A 9567-nucleotide genomic window follows, 5' to 3' on the forward strand; every position below is an offset into this window, starting at 1 on the left:
TGATGGCAGTGACAACGCGAAGTGTAAGAGGCGGTGATTTGCATGCCTCAAGAGGAAACCAAGTTACGTTGGATGAAGATGAGTTACGAGATAATGAAATACCTTTAGTGATTGAAGATGTAGTTGAATCAAGTGTGAGAGATGATGTGTGGATTGATGTTCATGAGGTTGAGGAAGAAACACAAGAGGCTGTGAACTCGTCTAGGGAACATATGATTGATATGCCCGAGCCAGTGGTTCCCAACGCTCGAGCACCCTTACCTCGACATCCTCCGCCATATCCTCAACGGTTGGCCAACCAAAAGGGTGACAACCAATTTAAGAAATTCATTGAGATAATGAAGAGTTTGACTATCAACGTGCCTTTGGTGGAGGCACTCGAGCAAATGTCGGGATACGCAAAGTTCATGAAAGATTTGGTTACAAAAAAGAGATCAATGGAGTGTGAGACAATCAAGATGACCCATCAAGTGAGCGCAATTGTACATTCTATGGCTCCGAAACTTGAGGAACCCGGTGCATTCACTATCCCATGTACCATTGGAAGTGCCGACTTTGCAAAAGCCCTTTGTGACTTGGGGGCAAGTATCAATTTAATGTCATATTCGGTCTTCAAGACCTTGGGAATCGGACAACCTCGTCCAAATTCTATGAGGCTTCAAATGGCAGACTGGTCAATGAAGCGACCTTTGGGGATTATTGATGACGTCCTTGTTCGTGTTGATAAGTTCATATTGCCGGCCGATTTCGTTATCTTGGATTGTGAGGTGGATTTTGAGGTTCCAATTATCCTTGGAAGACCTTTCCTAGCTACTGGGAAGGCTTTGGTAGATGTCGAGGCGGGAGAGTTGACCTTCCGTGTTGGTGATAAAAAGGTGGTGTTCCATGTATGCAAATCTATGAGGCAACCGAATAGCACCAAGGTGTGCTCGTTTGTTGACATTGTCACGGCGGTGATAGTGGATGACACAAGTGCAATGGTGAATGTTGAAGACTCACTTGAAGCTGCTCTCTTGAACATGGATGTTGATGATGATGCTGGGAGAGTTGAATGTGTAAACGCTTTGCATGGTATGGGCTCGTATTCTTATGAGCCTAGGAAGTTATCTTTGGATCTTGAGAATCGCAAACCTCCCCCAACCAAGCCATCTATTGAGGAGCCGCCGGTGTTGGAGTTGAAACCACTTCCTCCTCACCTCAGGTATGAATACTTGGGCCCTAATTTCACTTTGCCTATTATTCTTTCATCTTGTTTGACTAACGTGTAGGTTGACGCCACTTTGGCGGTTCTACAAAAGCGCAAGAGGGCAATTGGATGGACATTGGCGGATATACGGGGCATAAGCCCCGCCTTTTGCATGCATAAGATCATATTGGAGGAGGATGCGAGGCCCTCACTTGAACACCAAAGGAGACTCAACGAAGCTATGCAAGAAGTGGTCAAAAAGGAAGTTATCAAGTGTCTTGACGCCGGTGTGGTGTATCCTATTTCTAACAGCTCATGGACTTCTCCGGTGCAATGCGTACCGAAGAAGGGTGGGATGATTGTGGTAACCAACGCTAACAATGAGTTGATTCCTACTCGGACGGTGACAGGATGGAGAGTTTGTATGGACTATAGAAAGCTTAACAAGGTGACTCGAAAGGATCATTTCCCGTTGTCGTTCCTCGACCAAATGCTTGATCGTATTGCGGGTCAGTCGTTCTATTGCTTTTTAGATTGGTATTCGGGGTACAATAAAATTCTCATTGCCCCAGAAGATCAAGAAAAGACAACCTTTACATGTCCCTACGGGTTGTGTAATACCCAGTGACCTTTCAACGATGTATGATAGCAATTTTCACCGACATAGTGGAAGATACATTGGAGGTCTTTATGGATGATTTTAACATGGTGGGAAACTCCTTTGAGGAATGTTTGACAAATTTGGACCGAGTATTGACCCGATGTGAAGATACAAACCTAGTCCTCAATTGGGAAAAATGCCATTTTATGGTAGAAGATGGTATTGTATTGGGTCATAAGATTTCGAAGAAAGGTACTGAAGTTGACAAAGCCAAGATTGAAGTCATTTCAAGGTTACCTCCCCCCTACTTCTGTCAAAGGGGTGAGGAGCTTTTTGGGGCACGCGGGTTTCTACCGAAGGTTCATCAAAGATTTCTCTAAGGTAGTTAATCCGTTGTGCAAGTTGTTAGAGAAGGAGGCCAAATTTGTTTTTGATAAGAAATGCATGGAGGCTTTCGAGCTTCTAAAACACAAGTTGACAACAACCCCTATCATTACCGCACCCAATTGGAGCTTGCCATTTGAGCTCATGTGTGACGCTAGTGATGTTGCTATAGGGGCGATCTTGGGCCAAAGAATCAACAAGATGTTCCATCTGGTGTACTACTCAAGCAAGACGATGAATGAAGCTCAAAGAAACTATACAGTCACCGAGAAGGAGTTGCTAGCTATTGTGTTTGCCATGGAAAAGTTCCGACCATACCTTATGGGGGCCAAAGTAATTATCCATACCGATCATGCCGCCCTTAGGTATTTGTTGACCAAGAAAGATTCAAAAGCAAGGTTGATGTGATGGGTGCTTCTTCTTCAAGAGTTTGATCTCAAAATTGTGTACAGCAAAGGAAGTGAAAATCAAGTGGCCGACCATTTGTCCCGCTTGGAAGAAGAGGGGAGGCCTTCTGACGGCCTTGAAATCAATGATGCATTCCCGGATGAACAACTCCTTGCGGTATCTATGCATGATATACCGTGGTTTGCTGATATGGCAAATTATCTTGTGACCGGTATTATCACGTATGAGCTCTCTTCTAACCAAAGGAAGAAGCTTAAGCGGGATAGTTTGGATTATTATTGGGATGAGCCATATTTGTTCAAGATTTGCACCGATAGTGTGATTTACCGGTGTGTCCCGGAAGAAGAACAATTGAGTATTTTGGAGGCTTGTCATTCCTTTCCCTATGGTGGTCATCATGGCGGGGTGAGAACGGCTTCTAAGGTGCTTAGTTGCGGTTTCTATTGGCCTTCCTTGTTTAAATATGCCGATGATTTTTCCAAGAGATGTGATGCATGCCAACGAACTGGTGGGATTTCTAAAAAGGATGAGATGCCTCTCAACACAATTCTAGAGGTGGACATTTTTTATGTGTGGGGTATCGACTTTATGGGGTCATTCGTAAGTTCTTATGGGAACACATATATCTTGGTAGCGGTTGATTATGTGTCAAAATGGGTCGAAGACGTCGCTTTGCCCAACAACGAAGCTCAAAGTGTGGTGGCATTCTTGAAAAAGAATATCTTCACAAGGTTTGGCACTCCATGTGCTATCATTAGTGATGGTGGCTCTTATTTTTGCAACCGGGCTTTTGATTTATTGCTTGCCAAGTATGGTGTAAATCACAAGGTGACCACTCCTTATCATCCTCAAGCGAGTGGCCAAGTTGAGGTTTCCAACCGAGAGATCAAGAATATATTGTCCAAAACTGTCAATGCCAAGAGAACTGATTGGTCGAAGAAACTAGATGATGCTCTTTGGGCCTATCGGACAGCATACAAGACCCCGATTGGTATGTCTCCGTACCGGTTGATGTTTGGGAAAGCTTATCATCTTCCGGTGGAATTGGAGCATAAGGCTATATGGGCCTTGAGAAAATTGAACTTAGAATGGGATGTCGCTGCGAATCTCCGGGTTGAGCAACTCAATGAGCTAGACGAGTTTAGATTTCATGCCTACTCCATCTCGTCCTTGTACAAGGACAAGATGAAGTATCTTCACGATAAGTATGCCCGGGGGAAGGAATTCAAAGTTGGTGACATGGTTCTTCTTTTCAACTCCCGGTTGAGGTTATTTCCGGGAAAGCTTAAGTCTAAGTGGAGTGGTCCATTTGAAGTTATCGGTGTAACCCCATTAGGAGCTATTGATCTCAAAAACAAAAATGGTGAAGTTTTCTGGGTCAATGGGCATCGTGTCAAGCATTACCTGGGAAAGTTTGATGACAGTGCCGTGGTGGCACTCATTCATTTGAAGTGACTTTGATAGTAACATGTGTCGTGCCGCGACGTTAAATCAGGCGCTTCTTGGGAGGCAACCCATGTCTTTTTCTTTATTTTTGATTTCAGTAGTAGATTAGGATTTTTGAGCTAATGGTTTGTGAGATGTTGCAGGAATTGCGATTGAACCAGTGCAAAAACAACTGTGTAAAACAACAGTCTCTGAATAGTGACCGACGCGGCCGCAATTCCACTTTGCACGGTCCGCACCAGCCAAGGAAATTATTGCCAAGTCTCTGAACTTTGTTCACGCGGTTGCGTCCCACTTTGTGCGGCCCGCATGGTACTCATGCGGCCGCATCCCATTTCATGCAGTCCGCGTGCTTTTGCTGCAGCTTTAGGTAAAGAGGGTAAGTCCCAGTGCGGCCCATGGTCGTGTTCATGTGGCCGCACTGGACGGTAAATGATGGTCCCCCCTTGTTTCCTATAGATAGACCATTAGGGTCATCAGTAGAACTTTTCGCCAAAATTCACTCCTGAGCCCTAAAAGTTACTGTTCACCTTCAGAGATCTTTCTTAGTGTTAATATCAACGGAATTTCTTCGTTTTCCTGGTAACATATCTCTCACATTACTCTTTACTTGGCATTAATTTAAACTTTATATATGTTCCCCTAGTCATAACTTCTTCAATTTTTCTTTTTGATTTTCCTTTTTTCATGATTAGAATAGTTCTATAGTGTTCTTGTTGCTCTTTGAAATGATGGGCATGTTATAAATGAGTAGGGACAAAGTAGGATGCTAAAACATGAAATATTTGAGCCCAGTAATTAAAGCCCTAATTGCCCCTGTATTTACAGCATAGCGCGGCCGCGCACCCTGTTTGTGCGGTCCGCACCATACCCCACGCGGCCGCATCAGTCTGTTATGCGGTCCGCATAAACCTTGAGCCCAAAGGTTGATTCTCTCAACGCAACCGCATGCCGGGTTTGTGCGGTCTGCGCCATGCTCCATGCGGCTGCATGCCATGTTTGTGCGTTCCGCATGGGTGAGGTTTAGAGGGAAACACTTTTCAATCTGATGGCCAATGCGGCCGCATGACCAGTTTGTGCGGACCGCGTTGGCTCCCATGCGGCCGCACCCCCTATTCATGCGGTCCACATGACCCCTAATGAGAGAGGTGTTGAATTCCAAAGTTGGTTAGTGCGGTTCACATGCCTGGTTTGTGCGGTCCGCACTGCTGTCAGCTATTCTCTATCTGTGCTTCTGTTCTGTACTTATATTCTATGACTGCCTGAACTAACAATGTTAGAATTATTTGTGTGAAGAAAATGGTTAACCAACGAGGTCGTGGAGCTAAACAACCCGGACGGGGAGGTGACCCCTCCCATGGAGGTAAAGCTAAATTGAAGAAACTCACTCCCCAATCAAAGCTAAAAACAAGAAAGCAGGTGGTGAGTGATGAAGAGCAGTCGGGGAGTGAGTACCTCCCCTCCCAGGATTTCTCAATGGGTTCGTGGAAATCCCCCGCAGGCGCTGCTAAAGCTCCAATTGTTATACAACCTGAGTCGTATGAGGGCTCAGAAGCAGGCAGTACCAAATACTCCACCTCTTCCGCAGCTTCAGAATCTAGGGAGAGTGCAGAAGACAAAAACAAGAATGATGAGGAGGTCCTAGATAGTGGGATACCTAGAGTTGGGGGAATTGAAAGAAGTAGAAACCCAGCTGTATGGCAGGACAGATTTGTCAGCGAGGTAGACTTTCATAAATTTCGGGAAGTGTGGCCAAAGAAGAAGCTGATTCCAAAAAGAAGAATAGTCAGCCGGGATTTGTTACCCTACATTCCCAGAGTCTATGATCAATTTCTTACTAGAGTGGGGTGGGATTTCTTAAAAGATAAGCTGATTGATGCAAATGAACATATTGTGAAGGAATTCTACTACAATATGGCCCATACCAAAGAAGAATCAATTGCAACCAAAGTGCGGGATATGACGATAGTGTTTTCGGTAGAGGCGTTAAACGAATATTTGGGTTTCAACGAGGAGGAATACGCTTTGTACAAAGAGAAATTAGCGTTGAAAGAGGAAGCTCGTCCTTGGGTGGCACAGTTCTTAACTCAGCCGGGTACCATTCCGGAATGGATTCAAGTGGGGAAGAAACTACTGAGAAAGGACCTTAATTTTGAGGCGAGAGAATGGTTAACTTTTGAAAGCAACAGGTTGGACCCTTCGTCCCATGACCAAACCATTCCAATCGCCCGAGCGGTTCTCATTACGTCCATCATGGCAGGTTTCCCCATCAATGTGGGGAATGTTATGTACAGTGTGATCACATCCATTGGCATTGATACGGACAGAAACTACCCCTACCCGAACACCCTCACAATGTACTTTGAAGATGCAAAGGTAAAAAAATACCCCTTCGATGTTGAAGTCTGGCCGGTGTCCCCGTTCTCATGGTTTAATATTCAGGGGCCGGACAACCCGAAGGGGGATAAGAAGGGAAAAGCATCCACCTCTGCCCCGACTGACCAGTCTGAGGAGCCAGTTGCAGTAGAAGCCTCTGTTGAGCAACCCACTCCCGCTGCCACTACTGTTCCGGATATCCCATCCTCCTCTGCAGGTCCCAGTTCTTCAACTGGCCCAATGGTTCCCACCTCCAGATCCAAACCCCTCACGGCCCAGCAATTAGCAAAGACATTGGCCAGTTTAAACAACTGGATGTTAGTCTCGGCATCCAAGTTGTCCACTTTGGCTACTACAGTTGCGGCCCAGTCTGTTCCGGCCACAGTTGAGATTCCTCAGTCCATTGAGGAGACATTGAAGACACTCCTGGCTAACCATGAGAAGATTTTGGCTACTCAGGCTGCCTTGACAAAGGCAGTTGATGCACAGGGCAAAGCTCTAAAGGAGCTTGCCCGAGAACATAAAAAGATGAGAAAATCTCGGGCATCCAAGGATGAGGTAAAGGAGATCCGAGCTAATGTTGACAAGATAAAGGCAGACCAGTTGCCTTTAGACTTGTTCTTTGATGAGTCAGCACCTCCACCATCAGTAGTTGTACCGGAGCCACAGTAGGAGGAGGAGCCTAGGCACCCAAGGAAGAAGAGGAAGCTTCCTAGCACTGAGGGTGTTGTGATAGAGGTAGCACATGTTCAAAAGGATACTTCCAGTGCTCCACCAGATGTTCAGCCGGTCCATGACCCGGCCCCTGTCCCAGCAGCAGAGCAGCAGCAGGCCGGAAATCAGTCTGAGGTTTCCGCCAGTACATAGGACCAGGGGACCATTGATCAGCCCATGACGACGGATCAGGCTTGAGGAGCCACTCTGAATCCTTTATCTATTTATATGCTTATTTTGGTAGTTGGCATTGGGGTCAATGCCAGCTTTTATTTGTGGGGGTGCGCCCTACTATTTTGTATTTTGATGGTTGATACATTTGGGATGATTGTACATATTTATTTGATTCTTAGCTTATGTTGCTAGTTGATAGTTGGCTTGTATATAACTTTTCATTCTAGTTACTTTTCTACTTTATGTACATATTCATTCCCCCCGTTGTATATTCTACTCCCCTGTTGTACATATTCATTCGGGTTTTTTAGTAAGCTCGTAGCCTTTTTGTTTTGTTTTGTCATTTGCAATAAGCCCTTGGTTTTCTTAATGCCACGGTTCTTTCCAAGGGTAGAGTGTTGTGTGAACCGGGTGGCTCTTCCCAATGATAGAGGGCGTGACAACCTTCTTAAGGGTTTGAGTCCATTTTTGATTTTTTGTTTTTTGATTTTCAAGTTCTGCAGTCAAGGATACCTCAGGCAAAGCTTCACTTGGGCCTAACACATTTGCCTTTGATCCCATGGTCAAAGACATAATGTTGTGCTTAGGATGGTGAAAGTCGTGGCCTTGAGACTCTTGTGTTGACCAAACAGTCATCATGTGGTCGTATTGAACCATTGTGCGCTTGAATCGTAACTAAGGTCATTGTGGGCCCTCGACTCGACATCTTTAGCAATCCTTGAGTGTGTGTGGTGAGAATTCAATTTGCGAGTCCAGGTCCCGAGCCGATGGTCTAGAACTTGCCCCGAATATTTGTTGAGGCAAAATCTTAGGTGAAATTTGGCTTGAGAAGTGATTGTAGGCTTTCCTTGATCCAAAATGCTAAGATTGAAAAATTCCATGACCTACCAATGAAATGATCCCTAGTTAACCCTTTTGAGCCTTGAACCTTCTTCTTTCAAGAACTGAAGCTACAAGCCTATACCCATTCTTAACGATACCCTCTCGTGGCACCCAAATTTTCCCTTGAGTAGATGACAAACGTCTAAGTTTGGGGGGGAGACAAGAAAGAAAACAATGTGGTAAAAAGGTACAAAACCAAAAAGAAAAAGAAAAGATAATACAAAAAAGAAAGACCCAATTGAATAAGGTCAAAAATGGGATTCAAAGAAAACAAAAGTGAAAAAGGGTGAGGAAAAAGTAAAAAAGGAGAAATGTGTTGAATTGCATGGAAAAAGGTGACAATGTATCTCTCTAACCCCTTGAAGAAAAAAAAGAAGTGAATACTCAAATGAGTCAAGAAAGTGTGCCGAAATTAATCAAAAGAAGTGCTTAAGGGAAGATTGAACCCACTTGAACAAAACTATGTCCTTCACAATGACTCCATAAAAGCCCTACATGATTTTGAGTTGAACGGAACCTACATTAGTGGATACTTACATAAGGGGCAAGCATATGGTACTTAGAGCCGAACTTGTGGCCTCTTCCTTGAGAGAGATGAGTGTAAATCCATCAACCTCGGTTTGTGTGATAATACTCAAAAAGGTGAGGTTCGCTTAGGGAGAGTTGATGGTGTTTGAGTTCGGGTTCCACAATGGCCAAGGTAATTGAGTTCTTTGATGAAATGTGTCAACTCTTGAAGCTCTTGTGTCACACTTGATCCACAAGCTTTCAAAGTTTAAATGTGTTAATGATGCATTCGCATTGAGGGAAATTGTTAGTCCAAATTGACGCTTGTTGAGGTTACTTTAGGATAAGCTGAACTTGCTTGGATGTTGCCTTTGAGGGGTGGGTTTTGTTTTGTTCGCTTGAGGACAAGCAAAGGTTTAAGTTTGGGGGAGTTGATAAGTAGGATTTTAACATGTTTTATACCCATACTTACAAATGTAAATTGTGCGCTTTGGATATAAATTGGTTTTTGTACGTAAAAAGAATTTAACATGTTTTAACAGAGAGATGATTGGCCAAAATGGAAAGACGTTATTCAGGGAGAATTAACTTCACTTGCGAAACGTGAAGTTTTTGGACCTGTAGTGAAAACACCTAATGGTGTTAAGCCTGTTGGATATAAATGGGTCTTTGTACGTAAAAAGAATGAGAAAAATGAGGTACAAAGATATAAGGCACGTCTAGTTGCACAATGATTTTCACAAAGACCCGGTATCGATAATGAAGAGACATGTTCTCCTATTATGGATGCTATAGCATTCTGTTATCTCATTAGTTTTGTTGTCCATGAAAAACTTGACATGCATTTAATGGATGTGGTTACAGCCTACCTTTACGGTTCACTTGATAA

This window comes from Nicotiana tabacum, chromosome 6, assembly GCF_000715075.1.
Source record: "Nicotiana tabacum cultivar K326 chromosome 6, ASM71507v2, whole genome shotgun sequence".
Lineage (NCBI taxonomy): Eukaryota > Viridiplantae > Streptophyta > Magnoliopsida > Solanales > Solanaceae > Nicotiana > Nicotiana tabacum.